This window comes from Meriones unguiculatus, chromosome 12, assembly GCF_030254825.1.
Source record: "Meriones unguiculatus strain TT.TT164.6M chromosome 12, Bangor_MerUng_6.1, whole genome shotgun sequence".
Lineage (NCBI taxonomy): Eukaryota > Metazoa > Chordata > Mammalia > Rodentia > Muridae > Meriones > Meriones unguiculatus.
The window spans coordinates 33,687,359-33,709,865 of record NC_083360.1 but is presented as its reverse complement, the minus strand read 5'-3'; the positions used below and the strand labels follow the sequence as shown (position 1 = coordinate 33,709,865).

At 40.0% G+C, this 22,507-nt stretch overlaps 1 protein-coding gene across 1 annotated transcript in view; it reads left to right on the top strand.

The window, feature by feature from the left end:
• The window catches only part of Znrf3 (zinc and ring finger 3), a 152,848-nt gene that overhangs the window by 72,874 nt on the left and 57,467 nt on the right, over positions 1-22,507 (top strand). The window lies entirely within an intron of this gene.

Sequence of the window (22,507 nt, the reverse complement as noted above, 5' to 3'; positions counted from 1 at the left end):
ATGTTAATAGGCCCAGTCTTGTGAGGGTTTTGTGCTGATAACACAACTGATCTGATTTCAAGACAACACGAATGCTATGGGATGTTATATCTGGATGACAGAGTTCTATAACAGCACAAGCATGGCATATGCACACACATACACACACCTTGACACTGATGATAATTAGAATCTTGCTCCACTGTATTTTTTTTCTGATTGACCTTTAATCTGTGGTTCTTTAAGTTTGTTGAGATATAATTCATGTACCATATAATTCACATCTATAACATACACAGTTCCATGTATTTTAGAATATTATATAGAGAGTTATCTATTCATTCTTCACAATAACCCATTTTGCAATATTTTAATCAACTCAAAAAGAAACCCCAAGCCAGACATGGTGATGCACACCTTTAATCCCAGTACTTGAAAGACAGAGGAAAGAGAGCTCTGCATTCAAGGCCAGCCTGGTCTACAGAGTGAATTCCAGAACAGACCTGTCTCAAAAAAATAAAGATAAAATCCCATGACACAAATTGTGGCACATACCTTCTTACCCCCACTCACCCCTGTACTTCAGTCTTAAACAAACACCAATTTTATGCCTGTAGAATTTTTTATTCTGGACTGTTGTGTAAGACATGGATTCTTATGTCTGGCTTTTTTAGCTCAGCAGGATATTAAGGTTTATCCAGGTGGAAGCATGATCCCTCACGTTCTCTGTACTCTTCTAACACTAAATAGTAATTCCATTATGTGTATATACCACATTTTGTTTAACCGTTCATAGTTGTAGACTTGAGTTATGTATTCCTTTAGACTTTTATGAATAATCTTTAAAACATGCACATACAAGATTTTGTGTGTGGCTAGATATAGTGGGGCATGCCTAGCCAGCTTGGTCCATAGTTCCAGAACAGCCAGGGCTATTTAGAGAGAGTTCCTCTTCCAAAAACACGGTTTGCATGTGTATCTCTTGAGTGTATACCTAGGAATTTCTGAGTCACATGGTAATTTTAATTTGACAAAACAGTAAAACCACTGTTCATTTATTTTATTTATTTGTTCATATTCATTCATTCATTCATTTTGGCTGTCCTGGACTCACTTTGTAGACCAGGCTGGCCTCAAACTCACAGAGATCTGCTTGCCTCTGCCTCCCTGAGTGCTAGAATTATAGGCGTGTACCACCTCACCCACCTAAAGTTTTTTTTAATTTTAATTTTATGTGTATGAGTATTTGGTTGCATGTATGTTTGTATATCATGTCTATGCATGGCGCCCCACAGAGGTCGGAAAAGGGCTGAAACTAGAGTTAGAGATAGTTGTGAGCTACTGTGGGTACTGAAATGGAACCCAGGTTCTCTGCAGGAGCAGCAAGTGTTGTTTAACCACTGTACCCTCTCCCCAGTGCCATCTCTTCATTTTTACCAGCAGTGTGTAAGATTTCTAATTTTGCCATGTTCTAACCAGTGCTTGGTGTTTTGTTTTGTTATGCAGTAAAGAGGAGCTTTGTTTTTTGTTTGTTTGTTTGTTTTTGTTTTTTTAAGTGCATGTGTATTTAGTCTGTGCAGTATGTGCACGTGCCCGAAGAGGCCATTGGATCCCCTGGAACTAGAGTTACAGATGGTTTTGAGCCCACATGTGTGTGCTGAAAATCAAACCTGGAGTCTGCAAGTGCAGCCAGTACTTTTAACCCCTGAGCCATCTCCCCAGTCCCTCAATGCCTGTGACTGTCAATATTTTTTTTCCTTTCTTCTCCCCCCCCCCCCCCCGCCAAGACAGGGTTTCTCTCTTTGTAGCCTTGGCTGTTCTGGATTCAATTTATAGACCAGGATGGCCTCAAACTCACAGAGATTCACCTGCCTCTGCCTTCCGAATGCTGTGATTACAAGCAGGCACCACTGCACGCGACTGATATATATGCTTGCATGCATGCAACGTATTTACATGCATACACTCCTTTTGTGTGTGTGGTCTTTTTGTTGTTGTTGTTGTTGTTGTTTGTTTGTTTGTTTTTTAATGTGTTTTACAGACAGGGTTTCTCTGTATAGCCCTGTCTGTCCTAGAACATGCTCTGTATACCAGGCTGGCCTCAAACTCACAGAGATCCTCCTTTCTTTGCCTCCTAAATTCTCGGATTAAAGGAGTATGTCACCATTGTTGGCCTTTTTTCTTTTTAATGATACCCATCCTAGCTGACATGACATGGTATTTGATTGTGGTTTTGACTTGTCTTTCCTCAGGATAATGATGTGCATCTTTTCATGTGCTTATTGGCAATTGCATATCTTTTGTGGGTATATTCATAATTTTTTTTCTTATATTTAATTAGATAATTTGTTTTATTATTGAGTTACAAAAACTCCCTCAGTATTTTAGGTCTGAGTGTCTTGCCAGATGTACAATAGGCATAATACACAGAGCTTGTAGGCAGAGCACAGGAGCACTTTTAGTAGACACAAGGTCTTACTTTGGTGCCCCACATTGTGGGAGAGAAATTTGCATGTACCCTTACACACTGTGTTGTATGTTCACTTTCTTGATAACTATCTTTTATAATGCAAAACTTTTTCAGATTTGGCCTGGTGTGTTAGCGCATGTTTTTAATCCCAGGATTTAGGAGGCAGAGACATGGATCTCTGTGAGTTCAGGGCTCTAGTTAGCTCCAGAGAACCAGGACCTGCCCTGGGCCATGTGGCCCAGACCTAGCTCCTATCTAGGGCCATAGGAAGCAGCAGAGATGGGACATGGCCCACGCCTGGCCCACATCCTCTCTCAGCGCAGTGAGAGTTCTGGGTGGATTCCTGGCCATACACTAACGTGCTGGCGCTCAGTGCATTCAGAATGAATGCCCTTTCATACTGAGTTGCTCAGCAGATGCTGCATTATTATTATTATTATTATTACTATTATTACTATTATTTTCTTTTTTAATAAGTTACAGACAGTGGTGAGCTGCCATGTGGGTGCTGAGAATTGAACCTGGGTCCTTTGGAAGAGCAGACAGTGCTCTTAACCACTGAGCCATCTCCAGCCCCCATTATTATTATTTTTATTTTAGTTTCTGCTTTTCTAATTAAAGAAACTTCATGGAAATTAGGGGGCAAAAAAGAACTTACAGTTCTGTATTAGAAGCAATGGACCTGCCTGCCATCCACTGGCTTCCTTCTTCTGTATTCAGAAAACCTCTCAAGTTGACATATTACAACCCATTAGGTTCTTGTAAAGAAATCTTCCAATAGCAGGAGTCTCTAGTCTTTATGTTATGTAAACTTTTTTCTTTTAATTTGAGGTCTCATCTATAATCTAGGCTGGCTGGGAACTCATGGTGTACAAGGCTGACTGCAGGTTTGTAGTTGTCCTCTTGCCTTTGCCTCCGAGGTGCTGGGTTCACTGACATGAGCTGCATGCACACCTTTTAAAAAGAAGTTTCACTTGCATTTCATTGTAATTATTGGAGGAGGTATATTTTCAGGCATGGGCTGAAGCCCCAGTTTTTAATCATGGGAACAAACAAACAAAAGCACGTACAATCCACTTTATAAGACCTGTTTGTTCCTGGCCCTCAAATTTGACCATGGCCTCCCATCTGGCCTTGCCTTTCAGAGTTGTCTTTGAAAACATCCTTGTTGGTAACAGTTTTATTCAAGACGATAGTCACAGAACCCCTTGTGGGCATACAGTATCTGTTATAAACATTTGTGAAAGACTTGATTTTTGAACATTTTGTGACTTTTCTTGTTAATCTACAGTGGTTATTACTTTGCATGGATAGCAGTCAGTTTCAGGTCCCATGGCTAAAGAAGTGCTGTGAGATGTCATCAGTGTTCTTCACAGAGATGCTTGTGTCCAGAGTAGTGTCCAGCCAGCGCCATGTCACTTTTGATAGCAGCCAGAAGCAGAAAGATGTAAAAGCAAGACTTTTCTCTCTCTCTCTCTCTCTCTTTTTTTTTTTTTTTTTGGTTGATTTTTGAGTAATTTTGTCTGTGTTTTATTTGTTAGAAGGAGGAAATGAAATGGTTCCTGTGGCCCTAGATTTGAGCAGGGTCTGGGCCATGTGCCCTTGGAGCTTCTAGAGTTAGATAATGCTCTTGAACCAGCTCAGAGTGTTGGAAAAAAACTGGAGCTGAGCATTGTCATCACTGATTAAATTCATATTATTGTTGGTTTCCTCTATGAGCTGTTAGTACTCTGTAGTTTTTTTCTTTCTGAGCAGCCTGTACATGAAGAGGTAACCAGTTTATGCATCCAGTGCTGTGTGTCTGGCTGTGCAGCTTACATGGAGTACTTTCTTGGGTCACTCAGCCCCTCTAGGGCGGCCCATTGAAAGTCATGTTATTGTAATAGAGGAGTGTTTCACTTTAACAACATATGTTACTACCTGATCCTCCTGTGTTTGCTGTTAAGCTGTATTATGTTTGGGGTTTTTAAATTGTCTCTTATGACAGCAGATATATGTACATTTTAAAATCTTTTTCAAACAACTCATCAAACATCATGACCATAGGAAGGGCTCAAGACTTAAATGTCTTTTCTCACTTAGCGTCTATCCACTAAGAGTGCTTAACATAATTGCTATTCACGGCTACTAGAATCTTTCTCTTTTGAAAGCTATTTTTGAAGCTCTATTTAAAAAAAAAAAACCAAACATGTGATTTCTACTTCACTTTGTTTTATTTTCAGTGTTAATCAAACCTCAGTGTCCTTTATATCAATAGATCAACAGTCTCCCTCTGAGCTATACCCCCAGTTTGACTGTGACTTAGAAGTGACACAGGTTATACACATTAACTTTCTTTAATTTTTAGGTGATCCCCCCCCCATGTTGTTATTTTCATTATCCTCTTTAGGTACAGAGGAACCATATAGGACAGGGCCATTCTTTGCTTTTCTCCAAAAAGCAGTTCTCATTGTCAGAGACTCCAGCTGAGCATTAGAAAACTTGTGCCCAGTGTGGAGAAGTGTAGGTTTAATTTTCAAACTCTTTCCAGTTGGAAGTTTCCACACACAGCCATAGCCACTGAGCTCCTTTTCTGGATCAGTTCCCATCCTTATTACAGTTGCCACAATAACTGACATCAGGAAGAAAAGAAACTGTTCTTCTGGATTCTGGATTCCAGGAAAAAAAAAAATGGTTTAGACCATTGGTTCAAAGAACTAGAGAGGCATTCATTTCAGGACAACTTATTAACATTCTACATGGCTCTGGGTAAAGCACTGACTGAACAAGCATGAGGACTTGAGTTCAGCTCCCCAGAAGGACACAGTGCTTCAGGTCTATAATCCTAGCACTTCTGTGTTAAGATAGACTGTAGAAACAGGAGATCCCCACTAGCTTGACCTCAGGTAGACTGGCACATGCAGTGATAAGCAGCAAAAGACCCTATCTCAAACAAGATGGAAAATAAGGATTTATACCTGAGGTCATCCTCTGACCTCTCCATACATGCCTGTGTGTGTACACATACAGAGCTTTTAAATTTTTTTTAAAGAGGAGATATATATATATATATATATATATATATATATATGGAAAAAAAATCTTACAATTTAAGAGAAAAGTGGATGGAGCTGTCACCCTATTTCTTCACATAAATTATAAGCCTTGTTTTTAGCTCACACGCTTTTAAGAATAGGTCTGGACTATCTGGTGTAAGGCTCTATACCACAGGGATAGGAAAGAACAAAAGGAGGGAACTTTTTCTTTTAAATTCCTGGGAACTTTTGGATAAGGTAATATTACAGAGTGTGTTAGCTTGTCCTGCTGGTATAGCATGTGGTTTCTATGTAACAGTAACTCACTTGTAAGCAGGCCATCCTTTTGAAGTTACTGTAAACCTTCAGAGAAGTGTAGAGGTATTATAACCTTGGGCAAAGCACGGCTAGTCCTGGCTTCAACTCTCCCCTTTGAGACATGGGGAGACTGTGCCAGTGTGTCTCAAAGTTTGTGTTGAAAGCTTCTGAAAGCTACTCTTGGTTTCAGAGCTTGGCAGGTGGACCACCTCAGGGGAACAATTCTCTCCAGATGAGTATACCTGACAAAACATGGTGTTTCGACATAGGGGTTCCTGTAGATTCTTTGTCCATTAACAAAACAGTGAAAACTATGATATAATCAGTCTCACTGGGCCCCAAGAAATATGAAGGTCTCCATTTTCATATTTTTAGAATAAGCCATATGTTCCATACCTGTACCAGCCGTTAGTCTAGGGTGAACACTCCTTGTTAGCCATTCTGCTTTAGCAGCTCCTTAGTTAGAAATGCAAGTGAATGTTCATTTCCTTTTCTAGATGTCATAAGATCTGTCTGTTGTGGAGAAAATAAACTATCCAGGTTATTCACCTTGGTTATTATGTTTGTCGCAGCTGTAATATCCAAATCTCTGTCAGACTTCAGTATCACACTGAGAGTTAACTTGAGTCATAAGGGTGATAAAGCTGCTGGTTGTAGTAAGGTGGGTGTTTTTCCTCCCAGCCCCAAGTTCCCGGAATTGACTCATGAGATTTTAAAAAAATTTTACAAATACCTAGGCCATATAGCTAGACTTTTCTCTAACTAGCTCGTAACTTAAAATAACTCATTTTTACTCATTACATTCTGCCATGTGGCTTGTTATCTGCTCAGGTACCAGGCATCCTTACAGCTTGCAGATGAACCTCCCACACCAGGCTCTATCACAGAATCCATTCTGCCCGTTGCATGTTCTGCCTTCTATTTTACACTTTCCTATAGGCCATAGGTGTTTTGGTTTTTTTTTTAATTGACAGGCAATGCATCCATACAATGCACAAGATACTTTCTCTACAGCTGGTTCTTTCTCCACTGTGTCTGCCTGAGTCATCCACGTGCTTACTTCCTAACTGCCACAGGCCATGTCCTGGATGACTCCCAAAACAGCCATTCTAGACAGTCTCCCTTCAAGTGTCCACTGTCTCATGCAGGGAGCCTAGTGTTTGGCATTGGCTCTCTGCATCTGCTCTCATTAGCTGCCAGCAGTGGCCTCTCTGATGACAGTTGAGCTAGGCACTGATCTATGAGTATAGCAGAATATCATTAGGAATCGTTTTATGTATTTATTTATTTTCCCTCATCATCACCTTTTTTTTTTTTTTTTTCCTTTTATCCTAGGTTTCTGGGCTATCTAAACTCTGGTTCCAGGTCCAGGCACTGTCAGGCATGGGCTCCCTCTCCTGTCATGAGCCTCAAATTAGACCAGTCATTGGTTGGCCACTCCCATAAGTTTTGAACCTCCAGTGCCCCAGCATATCTTGCAGGCACAAGATATGAAATGCAAGTGGATGTTCATTTCCTTGTAGGTTAAAGGTTTTGTAGCTGGATTGGTGTCCCACTCTCACCACTAGAACCTTGCTTGGTTATAGAAGATGGCTGGTTAAGATTCTATATCCTTCATTACTAGTAGTCTTCACTAAGGTCAGCCTCGTAGATTTCTAGGAGTTTCTATTGCACTAGATTTTCACCCCACCCCCATGTCCTCCAATTCCAGTCTCTCTCCTATCTCTCCCCTCTCCCAGCTTGATCCCTCCTGTTCCCATCCCACTTGCCCCCAGCCCATTCAAATCTATTTCCCCTTCCCAAGGAAATCCATGTTACTTCCCCTCCCCTTAGAACCTTCCTGTTGTTAACCTTTCTGGGTCAGTGAATTGTAGCATGATTTGTCTGTTACTTAATATCCACTTATAAGTGAATACATACCATGTTTGCCATTCTGGGTCTGGGTCACCTTACTCAGGAGCATTTTTTTTTTTTTCTGGATCCATTTGCAAATGTCAGGGTTTTTTTGTTTGTTTGTTTGTTTGGAGACAGGGTGTGTGTGTGTGTGTGTGTGTGTGTTTGTTTGTTTGTTTGTTTGTTTAGTTCTGGCTGTTCTGAACTAGCTCTGTAGACCAGGCTGGCCTCAAACTCACAGAAATCCACCTGCTTCTGCCTCCTGAATACTGGGATTAAAGACGCTCACCACCACCACCACCCAGCTTGTACCCCAGTTTTTTATTGGATTATTTGTTTAGTTTCTTGAGCATTTTTTTAATATATATTTTGGATATTAGCTCTCTATTGGATGTAGAGTTGGTGAAAATCTTTTCACATTCTGTAGGCTGCCATTTTGTCCTATTGATGGTGTCTTTACCTTATAGAAGCTTTTCAGCTTCATGAGGTACCATTTATTAATTGTTCTCTTAGTGCCCATGCTATTGGTGTTCAGGAAATTGTCTCTTGTGCCAGTGCTTTCAAGGCTATTCCCCACTTTCTCTTTTTTTCATGTTCAGTATGCTTATGTTGAGGTCTTTGATCCCCCTATTGTGCAAGGTGATAAATACAGATCTATTTATATTCTTCTTCAGTGCAGTTAGGTATTCAGTTAGACTAGCACCATTTGTTGAAGATGCTTTCTTTTTTCTGTTATGTCTTTCTGGCTTTTTCCCTCCCAAAAAATCAAGTGTCCATAGGTATGTGGATTTACTTCTGGTTCTACAATTCCATTCCATTGATCAATGAATCTTTATATGCCACTACCATGCAGTTTTTATTACTATAGCTCTGTAGCAGAGCTTGAAATCAGGTGTGGTAATTCCTCTGGAAGTTCTTTGTTAGAATTGTTTTAGCTGTCTGTGTGTGTGTTTCATATGAAGTTGAATATTGTCCTTTCATAATTAGTAAGGAATTATGTTGGAATTTTGGTGGGGATTGCATTGAATCCATAGGTAATTACCTTTGGTAGCATGGCCATTTTTTATATGTTGATCCTACCAATCCATGAGCATGGGAGATCTTTCCATCTTCTGATATCTTCATTTGTTTTCCTTCATACAAGTCTTTTACTTATTTGGTTAAATTTATCCCAATATATTTTATATCATTTATGGCTATTGTGAAGCTTGTTGTTTTCCCAATTTCTTTCTAAGCCTATTTGTCATTTGTATATGCAAGAGCTACTGATTTTTTTTTTTTTTACCTTGTATCCAGCACTTTGCTGAAATTATGTATCATCTGTAGGAGTTCCCTGCTAGAATTTTTGGGGTAACTTATGAATAATATCATATCAACTATGAATAGAGATGCTTTGACTTCTTCCTTTCCAATTTGCACTATATTGAATAAATATGGAGAAAGTGGACAATCTTGTTCCTGATTTTAGTGGTATTGCTTTGAGTTTTGTTTTCTCATTTAATTTGATGTTGGTTATAGACTTGCTGTAGATTGCCTTTATCATGTTTAGGTACATTTCTTGTATCCCTATCCTCTTCAATACTTTTATCATGAAGAGGTGTTAGGTTTTGTCCAAAGTGTTTTTTGGCATCTAATGAGATCATGATGTGTTTCTTTTTTGGTTTGGTTTGGTTTGGTTTGGTTTTTTTTTTTTTTTTTGGGGGGGGTTGTCTTCCAGCTTGTTTATATGGTGGATTACATTGACTGATTTTTCGTATGTTGAACCATCCCTGAATCTCTGGGATGAAGCCTGCTTGATCATGGTGCTTGATCTTTTTTATGTGTTCTTCGATTCAGTTTGCGAGTATTTTGTTGAGCATTTTTACATCTGTTCGCAAGAGAAATTGGTCTGTGATTCTCTTTCTTTGTTGAATGTTTGTGTGGTTGGCCATCAGGGTGAGTGTAACCTCACAAAATGAATTTGGCAATGTTTTTTGTTGTTTCTATTTGTGGACTAATTTGAGTAGTATTGGCATTAATTCTTGGAAAGTCTGATGGAATTCTGTACTAAAAAACCATCTGGCCCTGCACTTGTTTGGGTTGGGAGACTTAATAACTGCTTCTCTTTCCTTAGGGGTTATAGGTTTATTTAAATTGTTTATCTTATCTCAATTTAATTTTGGTAAGTGTTATCTATCAAGAAAATTATTCATTTATTTTAGATTTTCCAATTTTGTAGAGTACAGGTTTTTAAAGTAAGACCTAATGATTCTTTGGATTCCCTCAGTGTCTGTTGTTACGTCCCTTTTTCATTTCTTGACTTTGTTAATTTGGATATTCTTTCTCTGCCTTTTGGATAAGGAATGGTTTTGTTGATTTTCTCATAGAACAAACTCTGTGTTTCATTGATTCTTTGTATTGTTTTTGTTTCTGTTATATTGATTTCAGCCCTCAGTTTATTTCCTGCTGTCTACTTACATGTTGCTTACATGTTTTGTTCTAGAGCTTTCAGGTGTACTGTTAAGTTGCTAGTATGAGAGCTCTCCAGTTTTTTTTGTAAGCACTTAGTGCAATGAACTTTCCTCTTAGGACTGCTTTCATTGTGTTGCATAAGTTTGAGTATGTTGGTTTGTTTTCATTGAATTCTAGAAAGTCTTTAATTTCTATATTTTTATATTGACCCATTTTTCATTCAGTAGACAGTTATTCATGTCTACTGAATGAAACAGTTTGTAAGTTTTCTGTTGTTTCTGTTGTTGATATCCAACTTTAGTTCATAGTGGTTTGATGGAATGCATTTTTTTTTGTTTAGTTTTTTGTTGTTTTTCAATTTTCTTGTGTCTATTGATACTTGCTTTGTGACTTAGTATGTGATCAGTTTTGGAGAGAGTTAAGTAAGGTGCTGAGAAGAAGGATTATTCTTTTGTGTTTAGGTGAAATGTTCTGTAGATTAGGTCCGTTTGATTTATAATGTTTGTCAGTGCTAATATTTCTATGTCTATTTCTTGGCTAGATGACCTGACCTGTCCATTAGTGGGAGTGGAGTATTGAAGTCCCCTGCTATCAGTGTGTGAGGGTCAATGTGTGAGTTAGGCTTTAGTAATGTTTCTTTTACAAGTATGGCTGTGCTTGCATTTGGGACATAGATGTTAAGAATTGAAACACCATCTTGGTGGATTTTTCCTTTATGAAGTGTTCTTCCCCATCTCTTTTGATTAATTTTGGTGTGAAATCTATTTTGTTAGAATGGCTATACCAGTTTGTTTCTTAGGTTCATTTGCTTGGAAAAAAAATTAAACCATTTACTCTGAGGTAATATGTCTTTGATGTTGAGGTGTGCTTCATGTATGCAATAGAAGGATGGATTCTGATTTTGCATCCATTCTGTTAGTCTGTGTTTGTTTTTTTTTAAATTGGGAAATTGAATCCATTGATACTGAGATATCAATGACCATTGATTTTTAATTCCTGTTTCTGTTGTTGATGGTGTGTGTGTGTGTTTTGCTGGTATGAGATTATTTCCTGTGTTTTAATGGGTGTAGTTAACCTCCTTGGGTTGGAGTTTTCCTTCTAATAACTTCTGGAGGGCTAGGTTTCTGGGTAGATGATGTTTAAATGTGTCTTTATCATGAAAGATCTTGTTTTCCTCATCTATGATGATTAAAAAGGTTTTCTGGCTATAGTAGTAGTCTGGGCTGGCATCAGTCAAAACAGTCTGTGAGTCTCCATCGAGAAATCAGGTGTAATTTTAATAGGTCTCCTTTTACTTGTTACTTGCTCTTTTTTCCCTTGTAGCTTGTAGTATTTTTTCTTTGTTCTATATGTTTAGTGTTTTGATTATTGTGTGTCAAAGGTACCTTTTCTGGCTCAATCTATTTGGTGTTCTGTATGCTTCTTGTACCCTTATAAGCATCTGCTTCTTTAGGTTAGGAAAATATATGATTTTGTTGAAAATATTTTCTAGGACTTTGGGCTGGAACTCTTCTTTTTCTTCCTTTCCTATTATTCTTAGATTCAGTCTTTTCACAGTGTCCCAGATTTTTTGGATGTTTTGCGTTAGGAATTTTTTTAGATTTAACATTAGTTTTTGACTGATATATCTATTTCTTCTATCTTATCTCCAATGCCTGAGGGTCTGTCTTCCATATCTTGTATTCTGTTGATGATGCTTGCCTTTGTAGTTCCTGTTTGCTTACCTAGCCTTTTTATTTCCAGAATTCCCTGTTTGCTTTCTATTTCCATTTTCATGTCTTGAACAGATTTATTGGTTTCCTTTAACTCTTTATTTGGTTTTTCTTGACTTTTGGTTTTTTGTTTGGTTGGGTGTTTTGTTTTGTTTCTGGCTTTTTAAGACAGTCTTTCTGTCTCAAAAACTGTCCTGGAACTCATTCTATAGACCAGGTTGGCCTTGAACTTGGAGATCCTCCTGCCTCTGCCTCCTGAATCCTGGGTTTAAAGGTGAGTACCACCACCAGCATCAGCAGCCTTTTGTTGGCTTTCTTTAAGGGAGATTCATCTCTTCAGTGTCTTTTTCTGGATTTCTTTAATAAATTTATTCATTTCTTCTTTAAGGATCTCTGTCATCTTCATAGAGTTGATTTTAACATCTTTCTCTTGTGTTTCAGTTGTGTTGGAATATTCAGAGTGTACTATAATAGGATAGTTGGGCTTTGGTGGTGACTTACTGCCTGTGTTTGAGGCAGCGGGTATCTGCCTGAGTTGGAGGAGGCTAGACTTCTGGCAACTGGTATGGTCTCTTGTTGAACAGGCAGATCTCAGTGACACAGTGACATGGAGGGGTTAGGGATTAGGGATAGGGTTGTGAGACACTGAGAGAGTGGGGGAGGTCAGGCAAGCCTCTGATAAAATAGGCAGGACCTCTGATAAAATGCGGAATCTGCTGGAGTTGGGGACTGGGGCACAGCTACAGGAAGTTGGGGAACTAGGAAAAGAATGGGGGAAACTGAAAGAGTCGAGGTTGTCTTGCAGATGAATATTTTACCTGGACTTCTGGCAGCCTGTGTAGCCTCTTATCTCTCAGGGGGTTTCTGCCTGAGTTGGGGGCTGGGACATGGTATTGCCAAGCAGGTGTAAATTGGGGATGTGGGGGGCCACCGAGAGTATAGGGAGGTCATTAGAAGGGCAGCCTACCTGGACTTCTGGCAGCCTGCATGGCCTCTGGTAAAGCAGCTTCTTCTCTTGAATGTTTCTAAGCTTATTTGAAAAAATGTCCATGCTGCTGCTTTGTATTTACATTGTCTTTTTGACTTCTAGTATGGAAAGAGGAAGGCTTTGGACCACCACCCCTATCTATAGACACCTACCTATCTTCTCCCCCCGCCCCCCACTACCAATCTTTTATTTCTTTCCTTTCTTCCTTTCTGAAGGTGTTTCTCTGTGTAACCCTGGCTGTCCTCGAACTCAATTTGTAGACCAGGCTGACCTCAAACTCAGCGATTCACCTGCTTCTGCCTTCCTGAATACTGGGATTTAAGGCATGCGACACCAGGCCTGGCTTCTACATTTTTTAATATAGTCACATCATGATTGTTTACCCTTCGTTATGGTACTTTCCACATTTCATTCTCTTATTCAGAACTGTAAAACTCCTTAGTACTAACAGTCTCATTTGGCAGTGGTTCAGGTTTTATTTGCTTGACTTGACTTTCCTGCAGCTGTCATCTTCATTTTGAGATTTCCTTTATTTCTCCTCTCTCTTGGAGTCCTTGTACCTGGATCTAATTCCTCACTCTCCTTGGGTTTAGTTCCTTACTTTTTGTTGTTGCTGACAGTAACTTCATGAATTGGACATATGTAGGAAAATTGTAGACATGTGGAGATTTCTTTGGGAGGGGTCATCTTCTGTTTTCCTTCCCTGTCCACTGACCTTTCAAGATAATACAGTCACCAACCTACGTGAATGAAGGGCAGCAGGGTTGTGTTCTCTGGGTAGGAAGTATTAGCTTCCTGTGCCAATGCCAGTGAGTCTTTTTGTCCTGGAAATGACTTTGATGAATTGGCAATCAACACTTAGTAGAGCTAATCCTTTAAAGTTCATGCAGTAGTTTGGTTAAATCCTGATTTATTTGCCATAGACCCTCTATTAGCTAAACAGAGACCTAAGTGGCTTTCCAAAAGCAAAGCAGGCAGCCTGATAGAAAGGCCAAAGGCTTTGTCCAGTGAGCAGCCATTTATTGAGCACCTGTTGATGTCAAGGTTAACAGTACAGTAGTTGGAACCTCTGAGTAATACTGTTTTTCTAGAAGCAGATGCTCATGTTAGGTAGGGGTGGTGAGTGGGAGCCAGTAAAAGGAATTGGTAAACACCACGAAAGTTTTTGGTACCAAAAAATGTGGAAGCAGCTTAGCTCTATGAGTGTATTCAAGAAAGGTCCGTGAAAGAGTTACTTTGAAGCTGGTCTTGAAGGGCAGAGTGTTCTTGGCAAAGGCATGAAACACAAGTGAATGTGACAGACCTGGAGAAAATAGAGAGGGCTTAGTCACTGGCGTCTAATATGCTGTTTGCTTGTGTCACATCTCTTTGAACTCTTGTTTCCCATTTAGGCATTGTGGATATAGTATCAGTCCCCATAAAGAATGAACAGTGTTCTTCCTTCCTTGACTCGTGCCATATTGAGCATCCCCAGGTTACTATCACAGGATCCCATAGCACAGGATCAGAGTTAAATACAGACCACACCTTGTTTTATCCTTGGATTTAGTTGTAGCTTTTTAAAAATTTAATTAATTTATTTATTTTTATCACAATATTATTTATTTATTTATTTATCCCAGTCATAGCCCCTCCCTCCTCTCGTTCTGGTCCCTCCCTCCCTTCCTGTTTCTCCTAACCCCCCTCTCCTGCTCCTCAAAGAAGGGGAGCCCTACCCACCTACCCATTTCAGCATACGAAGTCACATGAACACATCCTCTTCCCTGTGGCCTGGCAAAGTAGCCCTGCCAGGGGAAAGTGATCAAAACAGAGTCCATGTCAGAGTCAGCCCCTATTCCCCTTACTAGGGTACCCATATAAGGATCAAGCTGCTACAGGGGCCTACCTAGTTCCAGTCCATGCATGGCCCTTGGTTGGTGCTTCAGTCTCCACAGGCTCTCCTGGGCCCTGGTTAATTGGCTGTGTAGGTCTTTTTGTGGGGCTCCTGTCCACGCTGGGTCCTTCTATTCTTCCCCTCACTCTTCCACAAGACCCCCTGTGTACCACCCAATGTTTGGTTGTGCATCTCCGCATCTGTTTCCATCAGGCGCTGGGGGGAGCCATTCAGAGGACAGCTATGCTTGGCTCTGGCCTGCAAGCATAGCAGAGTATTGTTAATTGTGTCAGGGGTGATAGTCTCCCATGGGTGAGTCTCAGGTTGGGCCGTTATTGGTTGGACATTTCCTCAATCTCTGCTTTATTTTTGCCCCTGCCCATCTTGTAGACAAGGTAAATTTTGGGTCAAAGTTTTTGTGGGTAGATTGGTGTTACCCTCCCTCTATTAGGAGTCGAGTCTAGTTAGAAGGTGGCCTCTTCTGTCTCCATTGTTTGCCTGATGTTCTCCCATGGATCTGTCTTGGAAAATTTGCTTGTTCACTCCAGGCTGTGGGGGTTGTCCTTCCATTTCCAAGTAGAGAAATAAATACTTTAGTGGAATCTTTGTCAGGTTCCATTCTAGGTTTCTGAACCTATATGATTATTATTTTTTCTTTGTGATGTCATTAGGTTCTTATATGTAATTAGGCCTTTTTAAAATTTGTACTGTAAATTTTTTTAAATTTTTATTAATTACAGTTTATTCACTTTGTATCCCAGTTGTAGCCCCCTCCCTCCTTCCCTCTTCTTCTCCTATGCCCCTCCGCCAGTCCACTGGTAATTAGGCCTTTTTAAACTGTCCTAAAAATAGTAGGATAAAAGCTTCTTAATTGTCAGCCATGTGATTAAATAAACTCTATTTCTCCAAATATTTTAGGAAAAATTCAGGGCCTGGGGAAATGGCCAGTGCGTATGAGTACTCGTCCCAGCACGCACAGGCACAGCTGCCCATTCCTGTACCTCTACCCTTAGAGGAAGGATGACAGAGACAGACAGATCCCAAAAGATCACTGGCCAGCCAGACTGACCAAAACAAGAGCTTCTGGTTCAGGGAGGGACCCTGCATCACAGCATGGAGATGACGGATAGAGGGAGACAATGAGAATCTTGCTCTGGAATCTAAATACACATGCTCACACTTAACTTGCATCACACACACACAGAATGCACATAAAAGTAAAGCTCAAAACTGCTTGTAATTTTTTTTTCTTTTGAGACAGGATCTCACTCTGTAACTAGACTATTCTTGCTTTATTTTGTTTGTTTTTCAAGACAGAGTTTTTCTGTGTAGCCTTGGTTGTTTGGGACTCATTTTTTAGACCAGTCTGGCTCGAACCCACAGCAGTCTACCTGCCTCTGCTTCTCTGAGTGCTGGGATTAAAGGTTTGTGCCACAGTGCCTGACTTGTACTTGTAATTTTTAAATGCAAATGTGCCATGTTAAGTTCAAAATTAAAATCATGTTTGAAAATCATACACTGAAGAATCATAATACTACTTTTGAATGATAAGTATCAAAAGTACACCTATGTGTACTTCTGAAGGCACTGACGATGTGTGCTTTAACTGCACAGGAGCTATGGCTTTTACATAGCTGCTGTGGAACAGTGCTCTAGAAGCAGTACCTAGTTGGACCTTTGTGAGACTTTGAATTTCTTATGTAGAAGGTCCTTGTTTTGTGTCGATGATTGCTGTCCAGAAAAGGGTCTCAGATCTTTTAAAATTAGGGACTAATATCTTAGATAATAGAAATGAGTCTTATTGAGAGTGTCTTGAAAAATGAGGCTGCAAATAAAAAGTTGAGAGTTTTTCTTTTGTTTTTGTTGTTGTTTAAGGTCCACTCTGAGATGGAACCCATACATGACACTGCTAATGTAGTGATGAACCTGAAGCTGCATAGGTCAAGAATTTGTTATTTAATTTAATAAGTTAGAATGCAATTAAAGCCCCCATATCTTACATCTGGGACTGCACAGTGGATCTTGGATAGTCAGTGTTAAACTATTTTCAGAAAAATTATGAGTAGATGTGGTATCTTTCATTTATGTTTGACTTCAGTGATATTAAGGGTCATTTTCCAAGTGAGAGAACTCTTATATTTCCCTTTGATCATTCTCTGTAGAAGCACCCATACATAATTCTTTAAATCTTAGCTAGATCATTTCTATTGCCTTTGAGTAGGATCCACCTGTTCATTGGCTGACATGGCTTTCATGGTGCCATTAATTTTGGCTTCATTGTTGACTTGCAGTTCCAGTTTGCCGCTTCTTTATATACTTAAATCACTATCACTGAATATTATAACAGTTTGCTATAAGGATGGAATGAGATTGAAAGATAACCTAGTACACACTTTCAGATGAAGAGCCCACCACTTCCCTTTTCCCCTGACATAGCATACTTATTTGCACGTGATGCCTACCTTTGCCTAGGGGCACCATCAGTTTAGCTCACTAGTGCATATTTTCATCATATGACTATTTCTACTTATTTAAGAAATATTTTTCTACACAGAGAAACCCTGTCTTGAAAAACAAAAACAAAACAAAAAAAGAAAGATTTTTCAAGCTTGGCTGTAGTGGCTCATGTTTTACTGCCAGCACTGGAAGTCAGAGGCAACCTGGTCTAAAAAGTGAGTTCCAGGACAACCAGGGCTACACAGAGAAACCCTGTGGGATTGGGTAGGTCAGGGCATTTCCCCAACCTTGTAACTTGGACCTCCTTTATCCTCTGATGCAAATAGCTATAGATGTGGGACAACGGGCATTGCTGAAAGCTAATATTATTGTCAGAGGTGAACTGGCAAGCAGCCTGAATTCTGCAGTATTGTTTTTGGCAGATGAGTAAAATGGATGGTTATATTGGTTAACTGTAATAACTAAGATTGAATTTGCAGGGTAGCCTGCTTGGTGGGGGAGTAAGTAGGAAACTGGGTAGAAGTGGAAAAGTGGTGAGGATGGTAAGGTGGTGGTGGTCTTTGACATTATCTCCCCTTTGGGGAGGCAGGCAGGGTTTCACTGTGTAGACCAGGCTAGCCTTGAAATCACAGAGATATTAATGCCTCTGTTGCTCTACCAAGACTGGCTGTGAGGTGGGTTTTCAATCCTGTGATAATTTTTGTGTGGCATCTTTACAAAGAAAAGTAAACAACTCATGGCAACTGATAGCTGGTGCTTTAGAAAAGTTTGTTTTAGTGTTGAAGGCTTTGACACTATTTAATAGTCAACAGCTTTGACAGGGCTGATGTATTAAGCTGCCAACAGTTGCCCTGTGTGTCAGCAAGAAACTCTGATAAGGGATATTAGAGAAGTGTGAAAGGAGGGGCTGGAGAGCCAGCCAATAGGAAGTATTTTCCAGAGTGCTGCCTGACAGACCCTTAGGAACCCTTTGAAGCTCACATAGTTCACGTTTCTGCATACCTGAGGTGTGCTTTTGACACACCGTCTTAATGTTAGGCCCGCATTCTCATAGTGGCTGCACTGACTCAGGTTCCAGCCTTAGCTTCTGCTGCTCTTGGTTCCTGTTCTGATTTATGTCCTTCTCTTCTTTTCTCCTGTTGGATGTCCTCCTAGTCTCCCTTTCTCTCTTTCCACTATCTTTTACTCTTGAGTCAGAGTTGACTTTTCAGTATTTGAGGTCATTTAGTTTTGCCTTGTGTCAGATTTTTTAGTGTGTATGTGTTCTCTTTTCTTGTTTCATGAAACAACATGGTTATGTTAATTCAACACAAAACAATCATAGGATCAGAGTAGGAAATGATGGATTTCGCAACAGTTAAACCCACCTCACCCCTTTTTTAATAGTTGGGTATATATATAGTGGCATGTGCCATGAGGCAGGGACATAGTTCAAGGCCAGCTTGGGAAACTCAGAGACACTGTTCCAGGCTAATAAAAAATAAATAAACAAACATTGTTTTAAAACATTGGGATTATACCTCAGTGGTAATGCACTTGACTAGCACAGGTCATGTGCTCATAAAGCGCATGTGCTCATAAGCGCGCTCACACACACAGATAGAGAGAAAGCATAGCCCTCTATAAAGTTTTAGTTTACAAATGTAGATGTTGAGTTCTTGTGAGGTGTTTCTCAGTGTATTTACACTGTTTTGTTTTGTTTTTTATTTTGTTGGGCCAGGACATGATTTCTAAAGGGTCTTTATAATTGGCTTATGTTCTGGAAGGAGTCAGACCACTTTACCGGATACTGTGAATACCAACATTCACCAAGGACAGCAGTAGGCTAACAACAAGTTCTTTCTGAGTAAACAATTGCATTGTGGTGCACGCCTTTAATCACAGCAGAAGCAGGCAGATCTTTGTGAGTTCCGGGCCACCTCATCTACATAGTGGGTTCCAAGACAGCAGGGGCTACATAGAGACACTGACTTAAGAGGACAGAGGTGTAGTATGTGTATTATACAACTGTTAACACTATGAGGTTCCAGAACATTTTATCACCCTCAAAAACTATACCCACAAAACAGTCACTTCTTATCACTTCCAAGCCCAGGAGAACCACTAGTTTGCCTTCAGTCTCTTTATTTGACTCTTGACATTTATGAATGGACTCAGAACTGTTTAGCCATATCTGCTGGGCTCTCCTTAATGAAGTTTTGAAAAAGACTCAGCTCTTCAATCTGCATGAGACCACTGATCCTCCAGAGCTGCTTTCTACCACTGCTTTCTACCCATAGGTGTTTAAGTGACAGTGTCGTCTGTTTGGAAACCTCTAAGCCACATGATCAGAAGTTCCATTAAATATAGAAAAAAGCTGAACAAGTCTGGTTGCCATTGCAGTGACCTGACCTGAGAAATTGGGAAGCTGAAGCCTGGGGCTGAGTTGAGCTTATCTTTTCCTTAAGATCATAGGTGACTGAACTTTTGATACAATTTGGTGACCCATAAGGGTGTATCCTGTTTTGTTGTAGGTCTTGCCATTTTAGGCTTTATTTCATTTGATATGTAGAACATTCCAGCATGGGCAAAGTCCTGCAAGGGGCACCCTAGAGAGAAGGTTTATACTGTCTACCTTGCTACAGAACCCTCATTGGTTTAACAAGAAAACTCTGAAACTGAAGACACATGAAAAAATAGGACTCTTTATTCTTTTTCTTAGAATTCCCAAGGGTTGGGAACTCCCTTGCCTCGTGAGTTCACAGGCTCTGAAGTCCCGCCAACACTGTTGAATGGATTCAGATTCCAAGAATCTGTAGACTGTACCCTCGTTGCCATCTCTGAAGATCAGGCATACCACTACATGGCAGGTGTATCACCTATTCACTTAAGTGCTTCTTGTCTTCTGTGTGCCATTTACTGCTTGATACTCTGATTCTATCTTGATGTCCAAACTCCATTCTAATTTTTACATCCCTTCTCTTTGTCTTGTTATAGACTGTGACTCTTTTTACTACTGGTCAGTCTGGTCTCATTCTTCTTCCTCTGTCTTTTGCACCTTTTTCCCCCAAGTTTGGAAGTCTTACTTTTCTTCAATTTGCTTTGAGGCCCTGCAGCTTCACAAACAGGCCCCACTTCCCACACCCTTGTTCTTCTTGCTGCCAGCATTAAATAGCACATTGCCCTTGATGACAACAAACTTAAAGCCAGAAACTTTTTCCCCTCGCTGAAGATCTTCTCTTTCAGTCTTTTTCTTCTCAGATAGTCGGCTCTCAGAGGAAGAGGCATAGAGCAAGTGGGAAGTCCCCACATGGGACCCATCGGGCTGGGCGTACTACTTGCTTGCCCATGTTGACTTGGAAAACAAGGTCATTTACCTTAAACTTTTGTTTTCACCTGTAAAGCAAGTAAGGAGTAATTTGCATTAGCTTTCTATTTGTTAGGTCTACTGGCTTAGAACAACACTAATCTTGATACACTAGCCTATCTGGAAATCCAGGAAACCTCTGTCTCATCATGCTTAGTCACATATGCCAGAGTATCTTACTTACTATGTAAGGTAAATTCTTATGTATGAAGGTTAAGATATAGATGTCTTTGGAGCTATTATCCCACCTATAGTAGATTCTGTAGTGGAATCTGGAAGTTTTTTTTGTATTGTTTCCCAAGGGACTATGCAGCCCTGGCTGTCCTAGAACTCATAAAGATCTACCTGCCTCTGCCTCCCAAGTGCTGGGATTAGAGGGGTATGCTACTACTCCTGGCCCTAAAAGGTTCTTGTTACAAATCTAAAAATATATTCCTCAAGTTTAAGGAGTTTAACACATCGGGCCGGAGATACAGAACAATAGATAAGAGCATTGGATGTTCTTCTGGAGGACCAGAGTGGTAGGTCACAATCATCTGTAACTCCAGTTCCAGGGGGTTCTGACTCTCTCGTAACATCTGAGAAGACTTGGTGTACAGATGTACGTGCAAGCAAACCACTCATACACATAAAAATAAATAAATAAGTATTAAAGGAGAGAGTGTAGCACATACAGTGCTAGGCTTAAAACTTGCTAAGTTATCTATGAGAATTTCCTCTTTCCAGATTGTTCTTGGGCTCTGGAACCTGTGTTTATGACACTATTCCTTGGAGAGTTTTAAGCAGATGTTTGCTCACCCCAGATAGGGAATCAAGGACAGACCAAAGACAGATGCCACCTAGGTCTATATTGACAAAACAGTGAGTTTATTGGGGTCACTTACAGGAGAATGGATGAGGGGCTATGTACAGGAGCAGGAATAACTTAAAGACAGCTACATCACCAAAGCTTGCCCTCTAACATGGATGATGGCTGATAAAAGCTGGAATCCTGGAGCACATTGCTTGACTTGTAGGCAACTCTTCGGGTCAGAGGTTATCTCTGCCAGGCCGCTTAGCTAGTCTGGGACTTTGAGAGACAGGTCTGTTTCTGCTAGGTCTCTCTGTTCTTGGTAGTCTTTAGGATTTACATAAGCTTGGAGAGGGAAATGCCTTGTGCATCTAGTTAGTTTCATGGACTTCTTGAGACTCTAAAATTTACTTCCAGAATCTTAATGATCTTATCTTTAAAACCTCTGAATCTTCTTCTTTTTCATTTTAAAGATCTCTATTTATTTTATTTGTATGTGTGTTTTGCTTGCATGTATGTGCACCATGTGCGTGCCCACAGTGGCTAGAAGAGAATGTTGATCTCCAGGAACTGATGTTAAAGATGACTGTGTGTTGCCATGTGGATGCTGGGAATCAAACCGTAGTCCATTGTAGGAGCAACAAGTAACCTAACCACTGAGACAAATCTCCAGCCCTAGAACTTCCTAGTTTTTTTATTTTTTATTTTTATTTTTTTGTAAGTTTTTTTTTATTTTTTTATACACTTTATTCACTTTGTATCCCCCCATAAGCCCCTCCTCCTCCCCTCCCGATCTCACCCTCCCTCCCCCTTCTTCATGCATGCCCCTCCCCAAGTCCACTGATAGGGGAGGTCCTCCTCTCCTTCCTTCTGATCTTAGTCTATGAGCTTCCTTTTAGAATTTATTTGATCTGAAAGAACCGGGGAAGAAATTGCTACAGAATAGCTTGATACAAGTCAATGATAGAACTGTAAGCATAGACTTTGGGATTTCTGTGGTTTCCAAGTTTTTATATGCGAAAATAAGCTGATTGTTCTACCTAGTTTTTATTTTGTGCTGTGTTAACAGATTTTGAAAAGACTTCAAAGAATGTTGTCTATTTTGCATTAACCATTTGTAGTCTTTAAATAGCCTGCTAATTATACTGACCATTTGCCACATTTCCAGATCTTTCATTAAGTCCTCAATGTGTTTGTAGGCCCTTGTGCATAATTA